General features: G+C 43.1%; 1 protein-coding gene across 1 annotated transcript in view; it reads right to left on the reverse strand.

Moving 5' to 3' along the window:
- The window catches only part of LOC309701256 (uncharacterized protein), a gene marked incomplete at its 3' end in the record, with an annotated part of 71,104 nt that overhangs the window by 1,130 nt on the left and 57,738 nt on the right, over window positions 1–12,236 (reverse strand). The gene's annotated exons all lie outside the window — the stretch shown is intronic.

A 12,236-nucleotide genomic window follows, 5' to 3' on the forward strand; every position in this document is an offset into this window, starting at 1 on the left:
ATTTTTATACTGTAATGTCATATTATCATAAAGAAGTGCATGTAAAAGAAATATCTTAGAAATATATTTGTGTGTGTGTGTGTGTGTGTGTGTGTGTGTGTGTGTGTGTGTGTGTGTGTGTGTGTGTGTGTGTGTAAGAAAATTTTTTTTTTTCATATATTGGATTTTTCAATCACCAAATATCAATATCGCTCTTAAAAATCTTATATCGGTTCAGCTCCAGTGTTTTCTCTGCACCACGGTCAGTCTGTCAACAAAGACTTCCACTGTAAGTTTTTGAAGGTTTCAAGGGACAGCGTTCAGTAGAAAGTACGTGATTTGTTTGCATTTGGACACACCTGCCCTTAGTGCTGTGCGATATGACCAAAATCTCACATATAAGACATATATCGTCCTGATAACGATATAAATCACAAAAATGTAACATTTTCTGTAAATTCTGTGAATCTCGGGCAGCTCCACTTGCGTGAAATGTTTCCAGCTGGGCGTCGTGTACATGGAGTCGAGTGTTTTAACTGATGCATGAAACTATACAGTTTTAGACATAAGTTGTAACGGCCGCCATTTTCTTTGTGAGTATTTATTACACAGTGTGCTGCGGGGAAAAGCCTGTTCTAACGTTTGAGTCTAAGGTTTATTTTTAGCACCTGGCGGCTCTTTTTGCTTCTCATCCGTAAACACTCTGCATACTCTTTCACGTGATTCAGTTTATTTTGAAAAGTTTCAACGGGATCTTGAGCTTTATTGTGAAAGGTTTATGTGGAAAATAAACAAGCGGACACGCAATGGTTTTACCATTGTTGTTGCAAACGGCAAACGACAAGGCATAAAAACAGGCGCTTCTCTGTCTGTAGTGTGGTTATATTAAATATAAGAGAAAGAGAGAACTTTAAGACATTAATATAGCCACTACAGTGACCATCAAAACCATGAAAAAATATTGCCGTAAACAGTTTATTTTGCGACACCACAAAACAAACAATACAAACGATGAAACTATAGACGTTTTTATATCGTCATCCGATATATATTGTAACGATGGTTAAGTGTTACTGGACAGTGACATGTTGGTTTTCTCTGCACACTGTTGTTGTTCCTTTAAGATTCATGTTTGGTTGGGCTGCAGGAAGTAGTGAGGGTGGTGTACAGGAAGGGGTGGGGGGACCTGGTTGTTCTGTGTGTGTGCCAGGCTGAAGAGAGGTGTAGTTCGAGAGCGCTTCCCCCTGAGTTAACAACCCGCTGGCTTATGTGCCGAATAAACGGACAAACTGAGACCCCAACCGTCTGGTTCTTGTGAATGTTACAATATCGTTATATTGAACAGCCCTACCTGCCCTTCTCGCCAGATCGACATTACTGTGACTGCATCTTCTCCTTGAAAATAGTATAAGGAATATCATGTGAGGGAAAATGCAGCTCATCTAATGGCCACTTGAGACCAGTTCCAAAATTGAGTCAATCTCCAGCTTCATACCAGAAATTAACATTTTTTTAAAAAGCAGTTTTGGTCTCCATTCACCTTTGTTATCACTGTATGGGGGTAATTTAGGGAACATGTTTAGACTATTCTGACACTGATTTTTGTTTAGCTGTTAATTTTGCCACCAACTGGCCCAGTTTTGAGTGAATATGCATGCCTGAATGATGGCATCTTAACGGTCTGTATGCCACCTTGCTCATTAAGCTTACTAGCGTTAGCTGATAACTTCGCCTTGTTGTCCAAATACAGTAACCTCTGGCTTCAAGAAAGTGTTAACTGTGCAATGACTGCATTATTTCACTTGAAACTGATGAGACAAACCAGAGCTGGAAGGTTAAGGGAGTTCTCTGTATGTAGAAAGTGCTTATATATACATGCGTACATGTCAGCAGACGTAAATGCACAACTGTCCTTCTGCAGTGCATCACTGTGCGCCCATTACACTACCAGAACTGACAGTCAATGTCCTCGCTGTCCTTTCCAAGTGAGAATGTGTCTCAAAGCCTGTTTGGTCACATTGTGTGGGATTATCCCCCAACTGCAGAATACAATGCAATACAAATCACTGAGAGACAGAAATATAAACCATCAGTGGGGGATGATTAGGTCTGAAGTTAGCAAATCCCTGATCCACTAATGAATTAAGACTCCAGTAAAGAGCAGCATCCCTTTCTTGGTGACAGTTTCTCTGAGCTACTCCGTTCACTTTCCTCACAAACAACAGTTTTGCTTAATCGTACTTAACGCATGAATGACGAATTGAAACAAAGCACTTTTCCCTCTCCTGTTCAGCTCGCACAATTTGCAGTTTGTGCAATTAATAACGCACATGATCGCCTTAGTTATATCTGCATACACTTTTTGGGAGGTCTGCCCATTTGCTGGATATCAATTACCTTTTTTTCCCTGCCTCCTATTTATTCCCTTCTTAAGCCACGATTGGAGATTAATGTGCACTTCTAAATTACCACACATGCCGGCCATTTATCAGCTGCGAGAACAATCCTGCAGATTCATCCCAACGCTAAGTGGCGGAATATTCATGAAATAGTGGGGAAAAAAGAGTAATTTCGTACACCCTTTGATGATTAAAAAAAACGGGGGGAATTTCTCACTCTTGCTCATTTACTTTGTGGGGTTTTTGTCATTGTTTTCTTGTGCGGCCACTCAGAAAAGGACAGGCTTCATTGTGGAGGCAAATCCTTCTTAATTTAGCTGAAAATATGGACTTATATTTATGGGTGTGAGGAGGGGGGAGAAAAAAAAGAAGAGGCGATACATTACGGTCAAACAATGTGATAATGGCGATAGCACGGTGCATTGTGCTTGTTTGTAAAGCCGTGGTGCAGAGGCCCATAATAGACCAGCATTCAATCCCTGACTTCAGTAATGACTTCAGTAAACAGAGCTTTCAAAATGAGTTTCTAAATCAGTGCATAGAGGCAGGAGGAAAAAAAACAACAACAAAAAAAACAGGGGGCTGGGGGCTTCTGGTCCTCGACACCCTGGCTTTAATCAGGCATTAGGAAAAGGGAGTGAAGATGTTATGAAAATGCGGCGCTGGCCTTTGTTCAGCGTCTGTCATGGCATTGACTTCCCTGACACAATGCTACAATGCATGACGGATCAAAGTAATTAAAGTTCCAATAATTTACCTTCCTCTGTTGCGTGTCAAGTCTGCCAGACTGGCTGCTCTCAGGCCCTTCATTGATTTCCTCACCGCTATCAGAGCGCGATCCTTAAAGACAGAAAAGACACGAGGGCAGGCTGTGTGTGTGTGTGTGTGTGTGCTTTAATAACTTTCCATGCTCATATAATAGCAACGCTTCAGATGTTTAACCATTAATGATCACAGACAGATGACGGAGATAGAGAGACAAGTGCGTCTGAACCCTCCTCACCCATTGCCTCCCTGTCAAATCACTCTTCTTCTGCTCCTGTTCTCTGAAGTTGCCTGTCAAGCGTGCACACGCGCATTAAGTTTCCTCACCGGCTCAGAGCGGTCGAACTCGGAGTCTCGTCTGCTTCACCTTGTTAAAACTTCGGAATCTGGGAGGAAACTCGGCTTTATCCGCAAATCCGCGGGAGATTCAGACACCGGTATGCGAGGATTGTGAAATCATTATCGGTACACAGAGGAGTAATTCTGTCTGCGGTCTAGGCCCCAGATTGATGTGTAATGCTTAGGAGAGACTCCCCGTGTCGATGTCGCCGTCATCGTGGCAGCCCTGTTTCACCACAGCAGTCAGAATAAAAACTTCCCTCACTCATGTTCTTGAGGTTACTCTGTCTCTGTCGTTCTCCCTCCCTCGTTTTTCCCCTCTAAGGCACGACAATGTGTCATTGTCATCGCGGTTTTTACAGCCGGTTTCTGTGGCATGAGGTGCTAGTGGATGGAGAGAAGAAGAGGGGGGGGGGGGGGGGGGGGGGAAGGGGGGGGTCCTCTTTTGGAGGCTTACCCCCCACCACCGCAACCACCACCACCAACCATCTCTCCTCCCTTGACGAAAGTTAAATGGTTGAAGTATTCCTGTTCTGAGATGTGATTAGCATGTCACACATTAAAAATGCCATATTAAATAATCCCATCCTTCAGGCTTTACTTCCTCACCAGGTATTAGCTTAGACGGAGAATAATCCTAAGCTATTTGGAAGTAGGGAATCCACATAAAGATCTTGGCACTCGGTGTTTGAATTTTTTCCATCTGCCTGGTAGGTGCGATGCTCAACCGACTTACAGTGCAGACAGCGGAGGAAGCCGAGATGGGGCGCTTAGAGCTCACCGCCACGCCGCCAGGTTTTCTGCTTCTAATCTTGTCTCTCTTCTCAGTCGAGACTTCAAGATTTTCCCCCACAACTCGAGGTTCGGTGGTTGAGTGCGTTTATGCTGGAAGCCAGCTATTGGATGCTTGTTGTGCGTTACTACTGCAGTTATTACCAGTTATTACAGGTGTCTGAATTGAAGCTTTTCATACTGTATGCTCAGGTCAACTATTATTTTGAGTGTTTTAAGTAAAGAGAGCTCACCTTAAGACCTAATTCATCCCAGTTTGGAAGATATCATCTGTAGGAACAAAATATTAAGGCAAACTTCTCATCAGGGGTAGGTGGACACTTCTTTCTGTCCAGTGATTCATTTAAAGGGTGTCATTCGGTAGAAAAGAAATAGTTCCTGTAGGGCTTGAGGATTTCTGGGAAGGTAGGCAACACCTCCAAAGCTGGGTAAGTCGCACTGAATCACTCTAGATGACTACAGGTCAGAGGGAAATGTGTGTAACCTCAGTTTGAGGAGAACTGTTACTGATACTGAAGCAATAAAAGCTTAAAATCATAAGTAAGCACCTTTCAAGAACAAAATTCTCCAAGTAATCGTGAAAAGGCATAAGTGCAACAATTAAAATACTGGATACAACTGAGTCTTAAACTTTAGTATCTGCAGATCTTTAGTCCAATGACAGTAAGTTCGGCAACTTAGGAACCCCAGCCTCAAAAGTCTCCTTAGCTTGGACTGATGTACCACCAGCAAGCGTTGGTCAGCAGACATCAGGGGCCTGATAATTATACATGGATGTAAAAGCTCACTAATGTAGAGTGGCTGAAGGTGCTCACGAAAACATGTCAAGCAGCTTTTTGATAATGATATTTATCAAGATGAAGAAGAGCGTTCTTCCAGTGAGCTACTGGGAAAAAATATTTTCTACCTGGGATGTCACACCAGTTATAACTTTACCAGTTACTTAAAGCACTCCTTTTCTGCTTTGTGACCGTGTTTGTTCTCCCTGTCAAATGAACGATATCCTGGGGCAAGTGTGGCTCATACTTTGCAAAGTAATGTGATGTACTGGCAGCTGTTGAACTCTTTTAGTTTATCAGATATGCAGCTCTCACTCTCAGACATGCCCAGGCTTATGTCATTGTTTTTAGTAACTTTATACTAGTATAACTGCGAACAATTTGATATGGCAGAGCCCTAGCTGGCACTGATAATAATTTATAAAACAAAAGCTGGCCTGTAATATATCATATGAACGGGCATTGAGAGAGTTGTGCAACACACTTTTTATTTTTGCAATTTGGCGCTCTAGTCACGCTGACACCATAACAATCTGAAGTCAGCACGTTGTAATACAAACATCATAAAACATCAAAGCTGTTGCACTCTGTCCTGGGTATACCCCACCTCTCACTCAGTCACAGCTGGATAGGCTCCGGTCCCAGACCCTGACCACAAATTTGATAAGTGATTAATAAAATGGATGAATGGGTAAAAAATAACGCCACTCAAAAGTACCCAGAACAGATTTGACTGTTGATTCTTCCTGGTAACTACAGAAATGTAATTACATTTAGATAATACTCTAAAACAACTCCCTAAAGAATGGCCTTGGGTTGTTGAATGATGGCTTTGAGCACCACAAGTTTAAAGTGCCACTTAGTTATACTGAAGAAGAAGGCAGACATCTCTACAAGTCACCAGCCAACCCACATAAAAAACAATCAATATAGAGATCCTGGCCCTTTAAAACTCTCGCATCACCAAAATCCCAAACATATATAAATTAAAAAAGAGTCAAAAATGAAAAAGGTGACACTTTTTATTGTAAGATATACAAATGGCAAGATAAATTGCTTTTTCTAATCTCTTGCAATCAAAATACAATTCCAATGTCATGATTGCACATTTGATGCAAGTCAAGGTTGTTAAGGGTTCTAACTATCTGGGTAGATTTCTTCTTTTTGAAGTGATTTAAAAACCTGATAAGTTCATAGTTCATGTGACTTTATGAAGAACTCATTTACATCTAATGGAAACATAAACAGATTACACAACTGCAGGACAGAAGTCTTTATCTTCTGTCGCCCGGAGGAGAGATGAAATGATGTTGCAATCAGAAAGTACACAGTGTTCTCCCCATGTTGTTTTATTGTATCAAGAGTGTGATGATGGTAAATCTGATCAAAAGGGGCCCTTAAGGTCGATTCAGCTGATGGAGACTGATTGGTGTGATAATTTGAAATTTGCCAGACATCGTGGAAGAGTAATTTCAGCTCATATACTGGAAACTATACAATAAATTTAAATATTTCACACTGAAGCATGTGAACAAGTCAACGGGCGCGGTGTCAATGTCAGACAAAGAGAGCTTTAAAATCGGTGGGTTTGTTTTCGTCTCTGCTTGGAGGTCATCGCCCCGTGGCTGTGGATGGCTAATTATCATCCTGCAAATGGGTCACAGTTGTCATTACTTTGGGTCACATGATTGTATTCATCCAACATGTTTTTCTGTCTTTTTTTAACTCGCGATGACAATGGAGCTACAGTGATGGGGAAACTCCTCAGAACTTCCCCCTGGAGTTAAACATTTGTTACGCGGTCACAAGTCACGTCAGTTCAGCGGTACGCTGCACACACATCAGGTCACAAACTAGTTTATTTGTGTAAAATATACATTAGCTGGGCTTAAACTTATGAACTGAAAACAGTTTCATGACATTAAGAGACCGTATGTCACGTCTTTTATGTTATAAATTACACACTAAGCAGTACTGAAACAGTGAAGAGTGCAACTAAAACAGGAAGTGGAGAACATTCACCTTTAAATTAAAAGGTGCACCTTTTGTCAGCTGCAGTAAGCCATAGCTTTTATTTTGAAGGTGACGTTTGCTGTTTCCAGTTTGCAACACACCTTTTCAATGTTTCAGTGGTACTTAGAAACTATTTGGCAAGTTTTTAGACACAAGTCATTTTGCATTAAAACTACAGGCAACTACAAACGATCACACAGAGTTTTTTGTAACCACTTTGCAACCAATTTCACCAAATGACAGTCAGCAACCTCCAACACCCACTTCCCAGTGGGGAATACCCATTTTTTCCTAGCAACTGGAGGTTGCCAACTGGTCTTTAGGCCTGTGTAACTGAGGCCTAAAACAGTACACTATCAATGTGTGATGCTTTGGTGACTATGTCCCAACAGATCAAGACATGCCACAGTCAAATGCTGTTAAACTTTTGTTTTCTCTCTTGGTTTGGGTGGATTCATTCCCAAATACTCATCAAGTGTTCAGCCCTATAAGAGAAAACAGGCTGTTTACTTGTACTCTCTAAAAACACAAGTGTTACTAAAACAATTGGTATGACAACATATGTTTACAGGATTTAGGTATCATTGTCACTTGGGATCATAGCGAGCTAACATCCACTGTGGGTACAGTGGCTTTGAATGTCAAGCCATCCAACCAGACCGCATCCCAAAGAGGACATAAGGATTTACGTGGTAACGTCAAGCTTTGCTCTGGAGAGCCAGCAGTCATTGTTGGTGTGACCACAAGAGCACACTTATAATTATACTCTTAGCCATTTGAGGGAACAACAGATGCTGATTCTTGTTAAGACAGCCCCCAGGTATCTATTAAAAGAGTTCAAAGACAACAACAAACGACCTATAACACTGTATCACAACCTCTCCCAAATATGGGTCTATTATGCAGCTAATTATAAATGGACAAATGAGCCTATTTTCTAATTTTTGTGGATAGTAAGTCAAAAATGAAGCTCGGAGCAGAGTTGGAGGCAAACATGGAGAACAATCTCTACTCATTCAGCTCTCCGAAGCAGAGATGTTGTGAAAGTGTAAAAATAAGAGCATAAAATCATAGTAGATGATGGATAAAAAAAATTTCTGCACAGCTGTTTCTTTCTGCTTTTCGTAATTTTTGGAGCCAGAGCGAAGACTGTGACCTCAGGGAGAGCGTGAACACAGAGACAAAACAAGGCATTTTACTACTGAGTTTAGACTGTCCACGGGCACAAGTGCTGACAGGATATAAATAATGTTGACACACACACCATCGTTTCAGTACTGGCTACTGCGGCTGTGCTCGAGTTTTCATAGTGAAACTTTTTTGCTTCTGTCTGGGAGGAACAAAAATCAACGAGGGCCATCACAGTGAAATTTAGCAAACAAAATAGTAAACAAACCTATAAGAGATTTTTACTAATAAATGAATCAAGTGAATGGGATTTATGCTTTAATGCTTCTATTAATTCTCTTCGGCTATATTCATAACTAAAGCCAGGTGGCAGATGATGCTTGAAGGAAAACAAATACCCATTTGTGTTTGTTGCATCGGTGAACATTGTCCATCCACCGTGGGCTTTTTATGACGTGACCCAGGGCAAAAAAAAACCCTCCTTCAGTGTATCTAAATGCTAAATCCAGGCTGGGGAGGGTGTGTGTGAGTTTTTTTTCTTTTTCCCTCCAAAGTGCAAACAGAAGAGCTCTTTTCAAGGGATTTGATTACAAAGAAAACCAGGCAGAGTTTAGATTCCCCGCACTTTTATTTGTGTAATTCAAGAGGCGTGTAATGCTGTTAATACACTCGCTGTGGCGAGTGTTGCACAAAGACACTGGAAACGATGCTCCCTCTTCTATTTGTCTTTGACAATGTACGGATGGATTACGCCCAGAAACCATGAGTTATTCAATTTCCACCTGGAAAAGCTTAGCTGGCGTTCATCATATTATGAGCGTATCTGCTCGAATGGATATAATTCACACCTCAACGGAAGCTTACACCTGCTTGAGGGAATTAGGGCTGAGGCCTTTAATAAACGTTTAAACCTGTCAGACAAATGAGATAAGTGCATTCATGACCTGTTCCTCCCGTTCGCCGCCTTAATTCCGTCTGAGGGGATCCCGTGCCATACCTGAGGAAAGCGTGGCTCTGCGCTGCTTTAAGGAAGGAGCCCTTCGAAGCAGCGGGGTGCCAATTCACCGTCAAAAGCAATTAGGAATATATTTGACGAAGGTCACCGGGTGTCAAGGAAAGTGACAGGAATGACGGTATTTAGAGAGGAGGAAGAGAGGGGAGGTAAATGCTAGTGCTACTTTTTTTTTCCTTCCTCGTCATCCATTATAAAGGCCTCCTCTAGAGCGAGTTTCTGTGTGTGTGTGTGAGGGTAGAGGGAGGGGTAAGGGCCATGAGTGGGGCCCCGCCGAAAAAGACAGTAAGCGGATGCTAACTTCCCACTGAGAGAATTTCTCCAGGTCGAATGCAAAACGTTCCCGACTAATCATCCGCGCAGTGGAAACGCCAGCTGCGGCCCGTGGTAGGATTATCATTCTCATAGACCTCTTACCGAGCTTTTAGCTAAATGAAAAATCTGCTCCATAGCCTAGGGAGAAGGCAGCGTGCAGATAAGAAGGAAGAGTGTTTACCAAGAGGCAGCGCCGGTGAAAAACAGAACAGGTTTTTTCCTTTCCTCTGCAATGTAAAAATGGTAGGGGAAGAGATCATTAAGCTGGGAAAGAGGGAGGGGAGCAGGGTGAGGAGGGGGGAAAAAACAGCAACTGAAAGAAAATAGACTCGAAAGGAGAAAAGATCAATGTATTTACACGATTCATTTGTGACAAAGTTCTTCTGGGCTCATTAATTTAATGTTTCTGTCTACCTTCTGTCCTGAGGGCAACATGCAATTTGTTATTCTATTGTTCCCCCCCCCCCCCACACACACACACACTCCTTTCCCCTGCTTCCTCGCTGCTAATATTTTCCATTACAAAGCTGACTTATAATCCTTGATCTCAAATGGCGGTGGCGGCGGCGGTGGTGGCGGAGGATAATCAAATCGCCTTCTTCATCAGGCCCGCTGCCGGACCGGCCGCCACCTTTGGGCGTGATCAAATGAAATAATCAGTTTTAAAAGGAGGCAGAGGTCAGCCACGAGTGTGGTAATCTTATGAGGCTCTTTGCCCTCCCCCAGACACACACACACACACAGAGCCAACCTAAGGGTAATGGATCTCTATTAGCGCTCTATTACCGACATCTGTAACAACGGAGCGGTGCGCCAAACACTGCTAACAAGGGCAATGTATTTGGAAGTCACTAGTCTGCTCCCTCCGGACGCTGCCTCTCATTACGAAGCTATCAGGACCACTCTGTTTGCCCGGACACTGCGGTGGGCGGGGGTGGGTGGAGGGAGAGAGGAAGAGTGAAGATGGGGCAAAAGAGGAGGGAGGAGGGGGGGGGCACTGAAATAACAATTAAAGGCCTCTGCGGCAGTCCCACCACGGAGCTGTTAGGGGGTTTTGGGGGGTGGGAGTCCCCAGGGTGCCCTAGAGGTCCAGTTGCTCTTGACCCTGCCTCCTCTGATCTGACAATGCCTAAGCAGGGAGGTTAGTTTATTATTACGGGACCTAAGTCACAATTGACTGTGAGGTTTGGAGTCAAACGTGAGTGGGAAAGTGCATAAATGATTTACAAGCCGAGGGATTCATATAAATATTAGTGAGGAATGCCACTGAAGTCCCCCTCCCTGGCTGATTTCTCATGCTCCGCTCTAGCCTTAATCAAATAAACCTCAGAGTCTTAAAGGAGACCAAACCAATTTTGCTTTGGAAAATAAAGCAGCCTTTCTGTGAACTAGTTCAAAGTGATTACTCTGATTATAGCTCAGTGTAGAAGCATTAGATACGCTCTCTGTCAGTGATATTTTGATCTTGACACGGGTGTTTTTTGAACTGTAGGATCAGGGTGACGAGAGTCCCGATATTAAAGACATAGCCCGAGGGCGAAAGACGGGGCCTATCTTAGGAATAAAAGGTTACGATCGCTTCCTGGCAATGAGGAAGGCAGCTGAAGGTGTCGCTCTAAAGCCGCAACTGAAGTTAAATAAAGGAAAACACTAAAATGCTCAACCCTGCTGACACTGTCGGTCACAATGCGTTTAGATAAACACACACAAACACACACGCACTTGAAAAAAAGAAGGATTTAGAATAAGTCCATCACAGCAGTGCTCGGCGCCTGATGCTGACCGTATGTAGGCTGTCAAACAATGTGGAAATATCCCCAGCACGATGAGGCTTAATCCAATTGGCATTGGAGCCAAACTTGTAAACTAATCTAAGCATTAGCCCAGCTGGCACCGCGCACCCAAACACTCCTCTGGAACCTGGAGTTTGGAGCTGTTTGTCGCCCGTCACTGATAAGAGCCCCCTGCAAGCCCTCTGAAAAAGTGGGCTTAGCCCCTATTCTTTTCAGCTGGAATCACTTTAGTCCATTTATCACTCTACCTGTCTCTGAGACCTATTTAAGATTAAGGTCAGCGAGAAGGGGGGAAGAAGAAGGGAAAAAAAGGCTCCCCTCTCTCAGTTCTTTGGGTACTTTTAAAATTCATAAGTCAAGAGGCTTAGGCTTTCTCAGCGCAATTCTTCATAACAATGAGATTTCTAATATTTTATGTAAGAATAGCTGACAGGAGATTTTTTTTCCACCCCCCGCTCTCCCCTTCTTTGCTCTGTTTCACCCTATCAGAAGTATAAACACGCCAGCGGTTTGACAAGATGAGAAGACGAGCGCGCTCCCTCCTGACGGACACAAATCCCGCCCAATCACATCACATGCATATCCCAACGACGGAGCCGGAGAGGTGAGCTCTCCTCCCGCATCTGTGCAAATTTAAGTAGCGATAAACCTTTTCAATATGCATCCAGATTCCGTGTCTGCTTCATAAGATGCTCTGAGTTACACAATCTTTGAGGTCTAACTTAAAGCACGGCAGCTGCCACTTCTTCTGCTCCTGCTGTGGTTTTTAAACACTGAATTCACTATAGTTGAGCTCTTAAGCTCCGGTACAGATACAGCAGTTATTGATCACTTATGCCAATGTTGCTCCTTATCATGGCTAGACTTCTAAAGTCGGGAGTTGCGATGAAATGATGCTCAAGCACGGCACTGACTGACACGC

Source organism: Aulonocara stuartgranti, assembly GCF_965226115.1.
Source record: "Aulonocara stuartgranti genome assembly, chromosome: 23".
In the NCBI taxonomy this organism is placed as follows: domain Eukaryota; kingdom Metazoa; phylum Chordata; class Actinopteri; order Cichliformes; family Cichlidae; genus Aulonocara; species Aulonocara stuartgranti.